At 40.9% G+C, this 15,798-nt stretch overlaps 1 pseudogene; it reads left to right on the top strand.

Annotated features, from left to right (window-relative positions):
- Window positions 1–975: 975 nt before the first annotated feature.
- On the top strand, window positions 976–14,573 carry LOC102834807 (annotated as a pseudogene).
- The last annotated feature ends 1,225 nt before the right edge of the window (window positions 14,574–15,798 follow it).

Here is a 15,798-nt window from a genome sequence, read left to right as displayed (position 1 = left end):
CCCAACACATCCAGTTCTCTGAAGGCCGTCTGGACACTCTGCGGACAAGTCCCACCTGCCAGTCCTCCTCAGGGCATTGAGGACTTCCTGGGATGTGTGTGGGGGTACGCAGCCTCCACCCACCTCTCAGGATCAGATCCTCTACTTTCACCCTAATCAGAACCTGCATCTATCTCAATGCCATCCCAGACCTCCTGGGCTGAGAGGAAGAAGCCCAGAGTCACCTGCTCCAGGTGTGGACAGGTGATGGCGGTGATAGATCAGGGACTTTGACTTTCTTTCCTCTCTCTCAAGATCTTAATTAGAAACACATTTTTAGTGTGGGTACTGTGAGAGACTCTGGCTGTGGGCAGGGCAGCTGAGCGTTGGAATAGGGGTGCTTCCACGATTCCCAAGGAGGCAGAGATCCAAGGAGGATATATGAGCTGAAGGGGGTACTCTGATTTAAAAAAAAAAAAATCAGGGATCAAAGCTGTCACCATTTCCCCTAGACTGGCTCTGAGGCCTCTGATCTTCCCCAGATTGGAGTTGCTGACGGGGTTTGGGATCTCAGTTGTGGTTGTGTGGGCACCCGCCAGTCTTGAAGCTCTCTATCGAACGAACGACTTTGATACAGTATGGCTACATTCTTTCGTTCTTCTTCCTCTGTGGAAATTTCCCCGAATTGGAGAGGGGGCACCTAAGGTATGCACATGTGACCATCCTGGAGGGTGCCGGCTGGGTGCCAATGTGGCTCCTTCCAGTAGTCGCTCCTTCCCTTGTCAAGAACCCCGCCCCCAAACACACTGGCGTCGGGCTCACGGTCTGTAGGTGCGCCCCGCGCACGGAGCTGGGCCCTGCTTCCGCGCCACCCGCCCGCAGGTAGACGCGCCCCGCCGGGCCGCCCCACCCTCGAGCGCCGAGTCCCGCGGTCAGCTGCGCAGCCTGATTAGCAGAGCGTAGACACCCGCTTGGGAGCCCTGGACGCTGGGGAAAATGCGGGGTCCTCGGCCGGAAACCCGGGTGCCTACAGCCCGATTTCAGGCCCGGACACCCCGCTCCTGTGGACCGCGCCTCCACTCCTGCTCCGCGCGCGTCCCCCAGTACGCTCACCTACTCAGCCTCATGGTGGAACGGCCCGGCGAGCGCGAGATCTTGGACCACTGGGACTTCGCGCCTTGGAGACCTCCGGTCGCAGGAGAGCTCTGTCCGCGAAGATCCGTTTGGCTAAGCCGAGCTTTAGCTGTTTGACGGCTCTGAGATTCTGCGAATCCGGTGGAGGTTCTGCGAAACCAGCCGGTCGCCTGTGAAACCCCGCCCCACCCCGGGTCCGTCCCCTCCCGAGCCCCGCCCCCATCTGAGCCCCGCTCCCTCTGCTGGCAAAAGTGACCGGCGAAAGTTTCTCCATTTGCCACAGGCAAAGGTCCCTAAAATGGACTTAAAATAGTGACATACACCGTCAGGATAGTTTCTGAATCACATCAGCCTAGGGAGCAGATTGCTCCGATGACCAAGAGCATCAAGGTCTGAGGCAGGGTGCCTGGGAGAAGGGCTGGGCCACTCCTCTGCCTCAAACCCATCCCAGGTTTTGTCAGAGGGTGGCCTTTACACAGGAATCCAATTAGAGTCTCTCAAGGTCCACCTCCTTCACCTCACTGCCACTTTCCCACCAGCTGTCTGTCAGTTTGTCGCACTGTGGTGGCTTGCGTGTTACTGTGATGTTTGAAGATAGGTCATCAGTATTTTGAATGTTGGCAAGGTCACTCATGATGGACAGGTTTAAACTGAGTTTCTAGACTAAGACTGAGAAGAAGGAAATACGGACTATTTCCAAATGCTTAGTCCCTGAAAGCCTTATGAATGGCAGTGGGATATTAGATAGCACCAGAATATTGAATATATTGGACAATGATAAATAGCACCAGAACATTGCCAGATAGAGTGCCAGAAGACGAGCCCCTCAGGTTGGAAGGCAGTGAAAATATGACTGGTGAAGAGCTACCTCCTCAAAGTAGACTTGTCTGTGATGACGCAAATGGAGTAAAACTTGCGCAACCTTCATGATGGGGCATAGCTCAAAATGAGGAGAAACAGCTGCAAATATCCATTACTAATCAGAATCTGGAATGTACTAAGTACAAATCTAGGAAAACTGAAAGTTATCAAAAGTGAAGCTTAAGAAAATTAAAAAAAGTCCACGAGAGGCAAAATATGACCTTGAACATATCCCACCTACATTTAGAGAGCATATTAAGAACAGACTTGACACATTAGACACTAATGATCAAGACCAGGAGAATTGTGGGATGACATCAAGAACATCATACAGGAAAAAAGTAAAAAGTCATTAAGAAGACAAGAAAGAAGAAAAAAACCAAAATGGAAGCCAGAAGAGACTCTGAAATTTGCTCTACAGCATAGAGATGCTGAAGCAAATGGAAAGAATGAGGAGTTAAAAGACCTGAACAAAACATTTCAAAGGGCAGCTGGAGAAGACAAAGTCAAATATTATAATGAAATGTGCAAAGATCTGTAGTTAGAGACCCAAAAGGGAAGAACATGCTCAGAATTTCTCAAGCTAAATGAACTGAGGAAAAAATTCAATCATCAACTTGTAATACTACTGAAGGGTTCTTAGTGTAAAATATTGAATGATGCAGAAAGCATCAAAAGAAGATAGAAGGAATACACTGAGTCACTTTACCAAAAAGAAATGGTTGGTGTTCAATCATTTCAAGAGGTAGCATATGATCAAGAGCCAATGGTACTGAAGGAAGAAGTCCAAGGTGCACTGAAGGCACTGGAGAAGAACAAGTTTCCAGGAATTGATATATTTCAACAAACTGAGGCAGCACTGGAGGCACTTATCCATCTATGCCAAGAAATCTGAAAGACCTGGCCAACTGATTGCAATAGAACCATATTTGTGCATATTCCAAAGAGATGTGGCTTAATGGAATGAAGAAATCATCAGACAATATCATTAATATCACATGCAAGTAAAATTTTACTAAAGATAATTTAAAAAATGACAGGAGTATTACATTGACGTTCAAGATGAGAATATGGAATGAGGAATATCATTGCTGATTTCAGATGGATCTTGGTTGAAATCAGAGAATACCAGAAAAATGTTTACCTGTGCTTTATTGACTATGCAGAGGCTTTCGACTGTGTGGATGCTGACAAACTATGGATCACCCTGAGGAGTATGAGTATTTCGGAATGATTAGTTATGCTCATGAGGAACTCATAGACCAAGGGGCAGTTGTTCGCAAAATAAGGAAACACTAAATACTTTGGACATATTGTCAGGAGGGACCAGTTGCAGGAGAAGGATATCACGTTTGGTAGGGTGGAGGGTCAGAGAAAAAGAGGAAGACCCTCAGCGAGATGGATTGGCAAAGCTGCAGCATCAATGGGCTCAAACGTGGCGACAATTGTGAGGTTGGCCCAGGATTGGGCAGTGTTTCGTTTTGCTGTGCATAAGATCACTATGAGTTGGTACCAACTCGATGGCACCCAACAACAACAAATGGTTCAAAATCAGGAAGATGTGTGCCAGGGTTGTGCTCTTTCACCATACTTATTCAACCTATATGCTGAACAAATAATTCAAGAAGCTGGATTATATGAAGAAGAACATGGTATCAGGATTGGAGGAAGATTCATTAATAACTTGTGATCTGTAGATGAAACAACCTGGTTTGATGAAAATGAAGAGGACTTAAAATACTTACTGATGAAGATCAAAGACCACAACCTTCAATATGGATTGCACCTCAATATAAAGAAAGCAAAAATCCTCACCACTGCACCAATATATAATAAATAACATCATTTAAGTAGAGAAAAGTTTGAAGTTGCCAAACACTTCATTTTGCTAGGATCAACCATCAACACTCATGGAAACAGCATTAGGCAAATCTGCTTCACAATAGTTTTTTTTTTTTTTTTTAAGTGTTCAAGAGCAAAGATGTCAATTTAAGGACTAAAATTCACATGACCCAACCCATGGTATTTTCAATAGCCTCATATGCATGTGAAAGTTGAACAATGAATAAAGAAGACCATAGAAAAATTGATGGATTTGAGTTACAGTGTTGGAGGAGAATATTAAAAGTAACCATGGACTGCAGAAAACATATTTGTGTTGGAAAAAGTACAACCAGAATGTTTCTTGGAAGCCAGGATGGTGAGACTTCATCTATCATACTTTGAATATATTTCAGAAGGAACTAGTCCCTGAAGAAGGATATCATGCTAGGTAAAGTGGAGGTAAGGGAAAAAGAGGAAGACCCCTCAATAAGATGGATTGGTACAGTGGCAGCAGCAATGCGCTCAAGCTTAGCAATGATTGTGAGGTGATGCGGGACCAGGCAGTGTTTGTTCTGTTGTGTATAAGTCACTATGCATCTGAATCAACTCGATGATATCTTATTACATTCATAATATGAAATTAAAAATAGAAATGTATCTATCTACCTTTGTGAGGCTTTCTAACATCAACTATAATTCATCAGAAATATGTAAGTCATATAAAGTTATTTACAAACTTTCTGAACTTGAACGTGAGACATAGCAGCATGTGAAACAAATAAAGAATATAAACAAGTTCATTTTGACCCAGCATGCTGTATGATGCATGAAAACATAACATAAACCTAGAAAACCTTCCTAATCTCTAACCTTGGAGAGAAGATACATCATTTGGCTACTCTCTTGATAAGTTGTTGAGTGCCATCGAGTCAGTCATGACTCATAGCAACCCTGTATGGGTTTCTAAGGAGCAGCTGGTGGGTTTGAGCCACTGTACTTGTTGTTAGCTGTCCAGTGCTTGTCCTATGGCATGACACCAAAAATACTTAATAGCACTTCTGGCAAGATGGCAGACTTGGCAGACGCACTACAAATACCCTCTACAACAGAGATACGAGCAACGAAATGAAACAGACACATGAAAATCCTGGAACCCTGAATGAACTTCAGAGGAAAGGTTAGAGAACTGGCCTGAGTGCATGCTGGGAGCAGAAGCTGAGCAGGGACAGGGAAAGAGGGAGACTGACTGGTGAATGGCTGGTCAGATGTGGTGCTACCATTTTGGGAGCAGCTTTGGCAACAGAAGGTGACCTGGCAGAGCAGATTTACACAGCAGGTGGGAAAAGTAGGTTTTCTGCTTTTCCCCCACACTCCTCTGGTGACCAGAAGTGAGGTCACCTCTCACCCTCATCCACTCCCAGCTTGGACCTTACTCTCTAGGAGTTCGGAGTCATGTGGTTGGGAGCCACCCCAGTGTGAGGTAGGGGCCAGCTGTGCCTCTTTGGTGCCTGGATTCGGGTATACTCATCTCCAGACTTACAGACCCCACAGAGCCACAGACCAGCTTTTAACTAGTCACCCTGCCCCCAGCTGCCCTGTAGCCCTAACAGACACTGAAACCAGCTCCATCAAAGACCTCCGTGAACTACTTCTGGATTCAGTGCCCTGAACACAGATAAGGATGCCAATAGTAACTCCATCCAGGGCCGTGAACTCACATCCCTCCCACACCTATCTCTTGAGCTCCTTGGCTTACAGGAGCCCCCAGAGTTTTCTCTTCTCCAGATCCAACAGCTACACTGTTTTTTGTTTTTGTTTTGAATTTAGTTTTTTATTTCTCTTGTTTCATTGTTTATGTTTGTTTATTCTTTCTCCTCCTTCTTCTCTTTCCATTCCTTTGAATATTGTTCTTTCTACCACCACTGTTTGCAAAGTTGGCAGTTCAAGCTCACCAGCTGCTCCTCAGAAAACCTGTCCAGGGTCGCTATGAATTGGAACCGACTGGATGGCACTTAACAACAACCACCACCACTGCTGTTGTTCTTTTTTCTTCTGTTTCTCATTTCCCCTCTTCTTTTTGTACCCCTTTTAATCTCTCTTTACTACTCTCTACCCTTGTTCTCTTTTCATCTTCCTTCTCCCTAGTTTTTCTAAGTTTTTTTTTTCCCCCTCTTTTTTCTTCCTTTGATTTTCTATCTTATTTTTCTCTTCTATAGTTCCATTTCCTTGTCTTCTTATGTCTTTATAGTTATTTTTTTTTTTCTGGCTGTTACCTGTTTTAATTTCCATTTTCTCTTTATTGTTTTCTCTTTTCATTGTTGGTTCTGTGTTTGTTTATTCTCTTTTGTTTTCTTGTGTGTGTGTGAGAGAGAGGAGGCAGGACGGGGTTTTTCTCTTTCCCATCCAATAGGAAACAGCAACATTGCCCATACAGCCCAGCCACAATCGTACCCTCTGCAGCTTCACCCAATAGCAAGAACCAGTTCTAGCTCTTATACCACCTAATCAGTGATAGACAGAAAACAACACCAGTCAAACCCACCCTAAACTGAGGTGCATGAACAGTAAACAAGAACAGCATACACCCTTCCACTCTTGGACTACACCCACAGGAGACAGTTGGTGAGAGCCTGAGAACACACCAACATACTATCATAAATTACATGCAAATAAGACAACCCCACAATGTTTCGGAGACAACAGAGGACTTGAGCTCACACAAAGAAACAAGAGAGAATGACTTAAACAAATGACCAAGATGCAGATCCAGAAAATGTTTCCGAGGTAGAAATGGTAAGGGACATAACTGAAAAAGAATGAAAAAGAATGATATTTAGGTACTTTCAAAGGATCAATAGAAAGATAAAGGAAAGCAAGGAGAACACAGTAAAAAACCTTTTGATCTTAATCAAACTCTCCAAAACCGAAGACAAGGAAAGAATCCTGAGAGCATCTCAGGAAAAACAAAGTTACCTAAAAAGGAGAACCAATATGACTAAGCTCTGACTTCTCTACAGAAAGCATGCAGGCAAGAGGGCAATGGGTGACATTTATAAAACTCTGAAAGAAAAAAATTGTCAATATAGAATCATATACCCAGAAAAGCTGTTCCTAAAATATGATGACAAAATTAAGACATTTCCTGATAAACAGAAATTTATAATAACAAAATCAACTTTACAGAAAATGCTAAAGGGTGTTCTATGGACCAATAAACAAAACCTGCAGGATTTGTATGTCCAATGACTTAATTACATGAAATGGAATTAGATATATGTATGGTTGAGATATTGTTAAGTGGAATTGATTATGTAAATGTCCTTCTAACATTAATTGTACGTACTTGCTTATATGAATGTGGACATACTTTAAATGTACGATTATACATAAATAGTACTATGGGATATATCATTTATGCATGAATTACAAGCACCAGGAAGGGCTATGTGTATTGTTGTTGTTGGGTGCCATCGAGTCAGCACTAACTCATAGTGACCTTATGCACAGCAGACTGAAACACTGTCTGATCCTGGGCCAACCTCACTACTGTTACCACACTTGAGTCCATCAATGCTGCCACTTGGCCAATCCATCTCATTGGGGGTCTTCCTATTCTTCTTTGACCCTTCACCTTACCAAACATGGTATCCTTCTCTAGCAACTGGTTCCTCCTGACAATGTGTCCAAAGTATGAGAGACCAAGTTTGGTCATCTTGGCCTCCAAGGAGCACTCTGGCTGCACTTCTTCCAAAACGGATCTGTGGGTTCTTTTGGCAGTCCATGGTACTTTCAATATTCTCCTCCAACTCTACTCAAAACATCAATTCTTCTATGGTCTTCCTTATTCACTGTCCAGCTTTTGCATGCATACGAGGTTATTGAAAATGCCATGGCTTGGGTCAGGCGCACCTTAGTCCTCAAGCTGACATCTTTGCTCTTCAACACTTTAAAAAGGTCTTGTGCAGCAGATTTGCCTAATGCAATACACCGTTTGATTTCTTGACTGCTGCTTCCGTGAGTGTTGATAGTTGATCCAAGAAGAATGAAGTCCTTGAGAACTTCAATCTTATCTCCATTGATAAGAATGTCATTTATTGGTCCAGGGGTAAGGATTTTTGTTTTCTTTACATTGAGATGTAATCCATACCGAAGGCTGTGCTCTTTGAGCTTCATCAGTAAATGTTTTAAGTCCTCTTCACTTTCAGAAAACAAGGTTGTATCATCTGCATATCGCAGGTTGTTAATGAGTCTTCCTCCAATCCTGATGCCATGTTTTTCTTCATATAATCCGGCTTTTTGGATTATTTGCTCAGCATACAGGTTGAATAAGTATGTTGAAAGAATACAGCCTTGTCACACACCTTTCTTAATTTTAAACCATTCAGTGTTCCCATGTTCTGTTTGAACAACTGGCTCTTGGTCCAGGTACAGATTCCTCATGAGCACAATTAACTGTTCCTGAATACTCATACTTCACAATGTTGTCCATAGCTTGTCATGATCCACACAATCGAAAGCCTTTGTGTAGTCAATGAAGCATAGGTAAACCTCTTTCTGATATTCTCTGCTTTTAGCCAGGATCCATCGGACATCAGCAATGATACCTCTCGTTCCATGGCCCCTTCTGAATCTGGCTTGAAACTCTGGAAGTTCTCTGTCAATGTATGCTTGCAGCCATTTCTGTATTGCCTTTAGTAAAACTTTACTCGCATGGGATATCAAAGAGATTGTCCGAGGATTTTTGCATTCTGTTGGGTCACCTCTCTTTGGAATGGGTACAAATACGGATCTCTTCCAATTAGTTGGCCCGGTAGTTGTCTTCCAGATTTCTTGGCAGAGATGAGTGAGTGCCTCCTGTGTTGTCTCACTTTCTTGAAAGATTTTAATTTTGATTCCATCAATTCCTGGTGCCTTGTTCTTTGCCAATTCCTTCAATGCACCTTAGACTTCTATTAGTGGATTTTTATTACATAGGAAATTCAGTTGTGCAAGGAGTAGTTTAATTAGAATATTAGCTTTGGGTGTTGATGGTGGAGTAGGTAGTTTCTCTCCTTGATGTCTTAGGGAAAATAAGTTTCCATTCATGATTTACAAGACCATAGTAATTGTTATACTACTAAGATTCTTCATTTTAAGAGATTATTTTTAACGATGCTAGAAATAGGCATTAAGAAAAGGATAATCATGAAGTACAGCATAGAGGCCAATTGGCTGATAATAGTAAATGGGTGTTCAACTTGTCCTCCAATTCATGTTAAGACTAATAATTCAGCTATGAAATTCAAAACAGGCATTGGCCTAAGGGTAGAAATATTAAGCTTCGTTGTTTAGAAATGTGACGCAGGGGGAATGCAGGTAAAATTAGGATAGAGACTACAGTGGTAAACCCCTCCTAATTTATTTGGGATAGATCGGAGAATTGCATATGCAAATAGGCACATTTCACTTTAGTTTAATGTGGGGTGGTGTATTAAAAGGGTTGACTGGGATGTAGTTTCCTGAGTTCGCTAACGTATCAGGGGAGAAGAGGGTAAGAAGGAGAAGGAATAGAATTAGGACTAGGATGCCAAGTAAGTCTTTGATAGTATAATCAGGGGGGAATGGGATTTTATCTGTGTTGGAATTTAACCCTGATGGGTTATTTGATCTGGTCTCATGAAGAAATAGAAGATGAACTATTGTCAGGGCGGATATAGTGAATGCAAGAATGAAATGAAATGCAAAGAATTGGGTTAAGGTTACTTTACCAACTGAGAATATACCCTAGATTCATTCAACTGAATTAGTACCAATATAGGGGATTGCTGACAGTAGGTTTGTAATTACAGTTGTTCCTCAAAAGGATATTTGCCCTTAAAGTAGGACATAGCCTATGAAGGCTGTTGCTATGATGGCAAACAAAAGGATAATACCGATGTTTCATGTCTCTAAAAACAAGTATGAACCATAGTAAATGCCTCGTCTGATATGTATGCGTGAAAAGGCAAATGAAAAATATGGATGCACAGTTAGCATGTAGATATCGGATTAATCAACCATTATTTACATCTCGGCAGATATGAGTAACTGATGAAAATGCAGGAGATGTATCTGCTGTGTAATGTATTCCTAAAAATAAGCCCGTTAAGATCTGGATAATTAAGCATAAGCCAAAGAGTGAACCGAAATTTCATCACACTGAAATGTTTGAGGGGGCTGGTAAGTCAATGAAAGAGTGATTGATAACTTTGAGTGAGGTTTATACAAAATCTTTGATGAGATTATAATCAATGCTGTGGACAACTAGCAAAGGGACCCAAAAATGTCTTGTGACAGAGTCACACTTGATCTTGAAAACAATTTAATTAATTAGTATATGGAATAGTGGAAAAGGTATTTCTGTTGTGGAGCACAAAGTTGAGGAGATGTATGTCCCAGCTCTCATCTTTGAATAGCTCCTAGTAACTATGATGATGAAAAGAAAGTAACAAGTGGTCGAAATGGCTATGGAGCCAAATTGTGAATATATTCAGTACCAAATTCACTGTGGAAGCAGCTAGTAGAGAATACAAGAAAAAGTTCATACAGACAAGGGGAACCTAAGCCCTTTAATGGAGAAGACTATACATGTATCATCTTCCAGCCTGATTTGTCTAAGTTTAAAATGCAAAGCTTGGACAGAGACATTGTTTGTTGCATTGATGGTTAGAAGAGCATATGATATTGTTGGATCCACTAAAGATGTCAAAGTCTTTCTCAACGGACTTACACTGCCAGTGAAAGGATTTTGTAGCTAGTATGTGGATGTGCATTCAAAGGATAAGGTAGCTGAAACTGGCAACCCATTGAAAGTTTTCCATGAACAAGTAAAACCACAGGTGGAAAGTGTGCTTAAAAATGAGTGAAAAAGGTTTTCAGCAAATTAGCTTTGTTAACAGCATTGCTACTTCTAAGGATGGCAGACATGCCGATCATGTAGCTGACCAGATAGTGAATAAACTTGTTGAGGTTGTGAAAAAGAAGAACAAGGATGGTATTGCCGTAAAAGTTGTTGTCATTAAGTGCCGTCGAGTCGATCCCGACCCATAGCAACCCTGTATAGGGTTTCCAAGGAGCAGCTGGTGAGCTTGAACCACTGACTTTGCAGTTCAAAAGACAATGCAGTCTGACACATTCGTACATCAGGTGAAAAATCACATTTGTATTTTTGTGAATGTCTTAATTGAAAACCCAACCTTTGACTGTCAGACAAAGAAAAACATGACTTCACACATCAAGAACTTTGGATCTATATGCCATTTAGGTGAAAAATTCATCAAAGCTGCAATTGGCTGTGGTATTGTAGTAAGCATACTAAGCTGGTTGAAGTTTGTGGCCCAGGGCTAGTTAAACAAGAAATATTCCACTGTAAAAACATAACAGAATCAAGGGAATTCACAAACTTGATGATGTCAATGATGTAGGTGACCAAAACTCCACTGATAGTATACTTATCCTAACTGAAGACTCAGCTAAAACTCTGGCTATGTCAGGTCTTGGTCTGGTTGGGAAAGACAAGTATGGGCTTTTTCCTCTTAGAGGAAAAAAAAACTAAATGTTTGAGAAGCTACTCATTAAGATTGTGGGTCTTCAGTACAAGAAAAACTATGAATATGAAGATTTATTGAAGATTCTTCGTTATGGGAGGATAATGATTATGAGATCAGAACCAAGAAGGTCCCCATATTAAATGTTTGCGGATTAATTTTATCCATCACAACTGGTCTCTTTTAAGACATCGTTTTCTGGAGGACTTTATCCCCTTCATTGTAAGGAAATGGCATTGTATAGCCTTCCTGAGTTTGAAGACAGTCCTGGTGTGGTGCTGTGGAATAAAGCACTAGACCACAAGCTCAGTTTGAACCACAAGGTCAGTGGTTCAAACTCACCAGCTGCTCCTTGGAAACCCTATACAGGGTCACTTTGACTTGGAACCGACTGGATCGATGGCACTTAACAACAACCTGGAAATTCAAGTTTTACAAAGGTTTGGGCACCAACACATCAAAAGAAGCTAAAAAATACTTTGCAGGTATGAAAAGACATTGTATTCAATTCAAGTATTCTGATCCTGAAGATGCTGCTTCAATAAGCTTGGCCTTTGGCAAAAAGCAGATCAATGATTGAAAGGAACCATTAACTCATTTCATGGCCTTCCAGAAGATTACTTGTATGGGCAGATGACCAGATATCTAACCTACAATGACTTTATAAATAAGGAGCTGAAGTTGTTCTCAGATTCTGACAATGATTTGAAACTAGGTCAGAGAAAATTTTATTTTTACTTGTTTCAAATGGAATGAAAAGTGAGAAATGAAGGTTGCCCAGTTAGCTGGGTCAGTGGCTGAGATGTCCTCTTATCATCATGGTGAGATGTCACTCGTGATGACTGTTATCACTTTGGCACAGAAATTTGTGGGCAGCAATAATCGGAACCTCTTGCAGCATATTGGTCAGTTTGGTGCTAGGCTGCATGGTAGCAAGGATTCTGTTAGTCCTCAATACATCTTCACAATGCTCAGTCCTTTGGCTCGGTTGTTATTTCCACCAAAAGATAATCACACAGTAAAATTCTTATATGTTGAGCCTGAATGGTACATTGCCATTACACCCATGGTCCTGATATATTGGCACTGAAGGAATCGGTACTGAGCTGTCCTGCAAAATTCCCAACTTTGACATTCGAGAAGTTGTAAGTAACATCAGGTGATTGATGGATGGAGAAGAACCTTTGCCAATGCTTCCAAGTTATAAGTACTTCAAGGATCCTGTTGAAGAACTGGCTTCAAATCAATATGTGATTAGTGGTGCAGTGTCTATTCTTAATTCTACAACCATTGAAGTCTCAGGGCTTCTTATCAGAACATGGACCCAGACCTATAAAGAACAGGCTCTAGAGGCCATGTTGAATGGCACTGAGAAGATACCTCCTCTCATAACAGACTATAGGGGATACCATATAGAGACCACTGTGACGTTTGTTGTCAAGATAACTGAAGAAAAACTAGCAGAGACAGAGAGTCTTCAAACTCCAAACTAGTCTCACATGCAACACTATGGTGCTTTTTGACCATGTAGGCTGTTAAAGAAATAAGACACAGCATTGGATATTCTAAGAGACTTCTTGGATTACGAAAGGGGTGGCTTCTAGGAATGCTTGGTGCTGAATCTGCTACACTGAACAATCAAGCTTGTTTTTTGTTAGAAAAAAAAATCATGGGAAAGAATTAATTGAAGGTCTGACTCAGAGGGGATATGATTCATATCCTGTGAAGGCCAAGAGAGAAGCTCAGCAAAAGGTTCCAGATGAAGAAGAAAAGGAAGCAAGTGATGATGAAAAGGAAACGGAAGGATTCTGTAACAGATTCTGGACCAACCCGCAATTACTTTCTTGATATGGCCCTTTGGTATCTAACCATGGAGAAGAAAGATGAACAGTGCAAACTAAGAAATGAAAAAGAGCAAGAGCTGGAGACATTAAAGAGACAGAGCCCATCAGATCTGTGGAAAGAAGACTTGCCTGCTCTTGTTGAACAACTGGATATTGTTGAAGCCAAGAAAAATAAGATGAATAAGTAGGACTTCCTGGGAAAGGAAAAGGGGGAAAAGCACAACAGGCCGAAGTTTTGCTTTCTCCATGTGGCAAGAGGGTCATTTCCTGGTTGACTGTAAAGATGAAAGCAGAAGCAGAAAAGCAAAGCAAAAGGGAAATTAAGAGTGAAAATACTGAAGGAAGTCCTCAAGAGGGCAATATGGAACTAGATGGCCTAAAACACAGAGCAGAGGAGAAACTGAAAAAAGAACCAGGTACCAAGACAAAGAAACAAACTAACTTGCCATTGAAACCATCAAAAAAGGAAAGAAGAGAAATCCCTGGTCTGATTCAGAATCAGATATGAGTGATAACAAAAGCAACTTTGATGTCCCTCTACGAGAAACAGCCTTAGAGAGCAGCAAGACCCAAATTCACAATGGATTTGGATTCAGGGAAGAGTTCTCAGACTTTGATGAAACTCAAGATGAAGATTTTGTCCCATCAAATGGTAGTCTATCTAAGGCCAAAACATCTCCAAAACATATTAACAAAAAACTAAAGACAGAACAGTGTCAAATCAGTAATGGATCTTGATGCTAATGATCCTAGGGATATCGTTAATTCTCTTCAAGCTCTCCTACTGCTGGTTTACCAGCTGAAACTGAAATCATAAAATCAATTTCTAAAGAGATTGTGACAGTGAGGGAGACAGCAGCAAAATGTCTGTCTTCTGCTTCCAAAAAGGGCGGCACCAAAAGAAACAAAAAAGGATTACGGCTTGAATTCTGACATCTCTCCAAAATAGTCAGGTTCTGCCAAATCCAAGAATCCCCACAAAAAGAAGCCATCTACTTCTGATGATGATTTGGACTTTAATTTTGAAAAAGTTATTTTGAAAGAAGTGACAAGCAAGAAATTCAAGGGGGAGAGTGATAACTTCCAGCTGGATTTAGACTCAGCTGTGGCTCTTTGGGCAAAATTAGATGGGCTAAGAAACCTATTAAGAACCTTGAAGATTCTGATGAAGATGATCTGGTTTAAAAAGTGGGGTGAGTAAGTAATTATCTTACTGAGCCCAGGATTGTTTTAAAGTTACTCAAAGCTTTTACTTTCATCCCTTCTGATTTATTTGGAAGTTATTTTTCACTCAGACCATCAAAGTGAAGTGTGTAGAACCCAAGTACCCTCTTAACATTTTATAATACTGTTGTCTACAGAATGACCATTCATTGGCATTGTTTTTTTCCTCTGCTTTGTCTTTGTCTATATTTTCATTTTTAGTCTATTTTCTTTTGTCTTTAAATTCTTCTGGATTGCAGCAATACATGTATGGTCATTTTAGTATAATGTAGTTTGGTTATTGTCCACTAATACAAGAGAATGAATAAAAACACCCTGGCTCTGTCTATATAACCTCAACAGAAGCAACAGGATGAAGAAAATTAGACTATTTCTATTTGTCTCATCTCTTGACTTCTCCTCTGAATCTGAATCTCCTAAGGAACTAATTCCTAGAGTGTAGTGAATTACAGGAGAGTGGGAAGCAGCATTTCTCTCTTACATCTTGCATCAATGCCATACTCAGTGGTAAGCTATCATCTCCATGTTGAGAAATCGCCATACTTTTACTTGGGAAGTATTTAAGACCTTTCTGCATTGCTATGTGTGTAACTTCAGTGATGTTATCACTGTTTTTGTAAATATTTACTGTTTTTCTATTTAGCTCTATTCCAACAATTTCGTAATTCAATAAAATATAAACATTGCCTCTTTCTGCCCCCAAAGAAGGTAAGACAAACCTACAAGACTGAAAATAGGGAACCAGAGATATCAATTTATAATGAAGTCAACTCCAAAGCATAAAGAGGGGAAAGTGTAGACACAGAACTTCAAAATACAAGGAAGTCAAGTAAATTTCAAGTGAAAACGGACTGTTTTACATAGGGGAAAATATGAATAAATTGCTAGGTAACCTAAAAGAAAATTAACACACCAGCATATCAAAATAAAGAAAAGGAAAATCAGAAAGATTTAGTAAGTATTAATACAATGGAATTGAAAATGCAAAGAAAACCCAGAAGCAAAATGAACTCAGTGCAGAAAATTTGGTGGAACAAAGAAACCAGCAGCACCACACACAACAAAAAGACAGCAATCAATTCATACTTGTGGATAATTACATCGAATGTAAATTGATTAAATGCACCAATCAAGGGGCAGAGAGAACAGAATGGATAATAAAACAGGATCCTTCAATATGCTGTCTACAAGAGACATATCAAAAGCATGGACACAGAGCACAAACAAGATGGCGGATCGGGTGGAAGTTCAGTGAAGAGCTCCATCAGCAATAACCCAGAATACTGGACCAAGCAGGCTCAGGGGATTGTGCCAGAACTCTAAACCACATATAAAGGAATATTTAGAAGGTTGGAAGGCTTATAGCT

This window comes from Chrysochloris asiatica, unplaced genomic scaffold, assembly GCF_000296735.1.
Source record: "Chrysochloris asiatica unplaced genomic scaffold, ChrAsi1.0 scaffold00415, whole genome shotgun sequence".
NCBI lineage: Eukaryota > Metazoa > Chordata > Mammalia > Afrosoricida > Chrysochloridae > Chrysochloris > Chrysochloris asiatica.
Note: the sequence above shows the minus strand (reverse complement) of the source record. Positions and strands in the feature narration are given on the sequence as shown.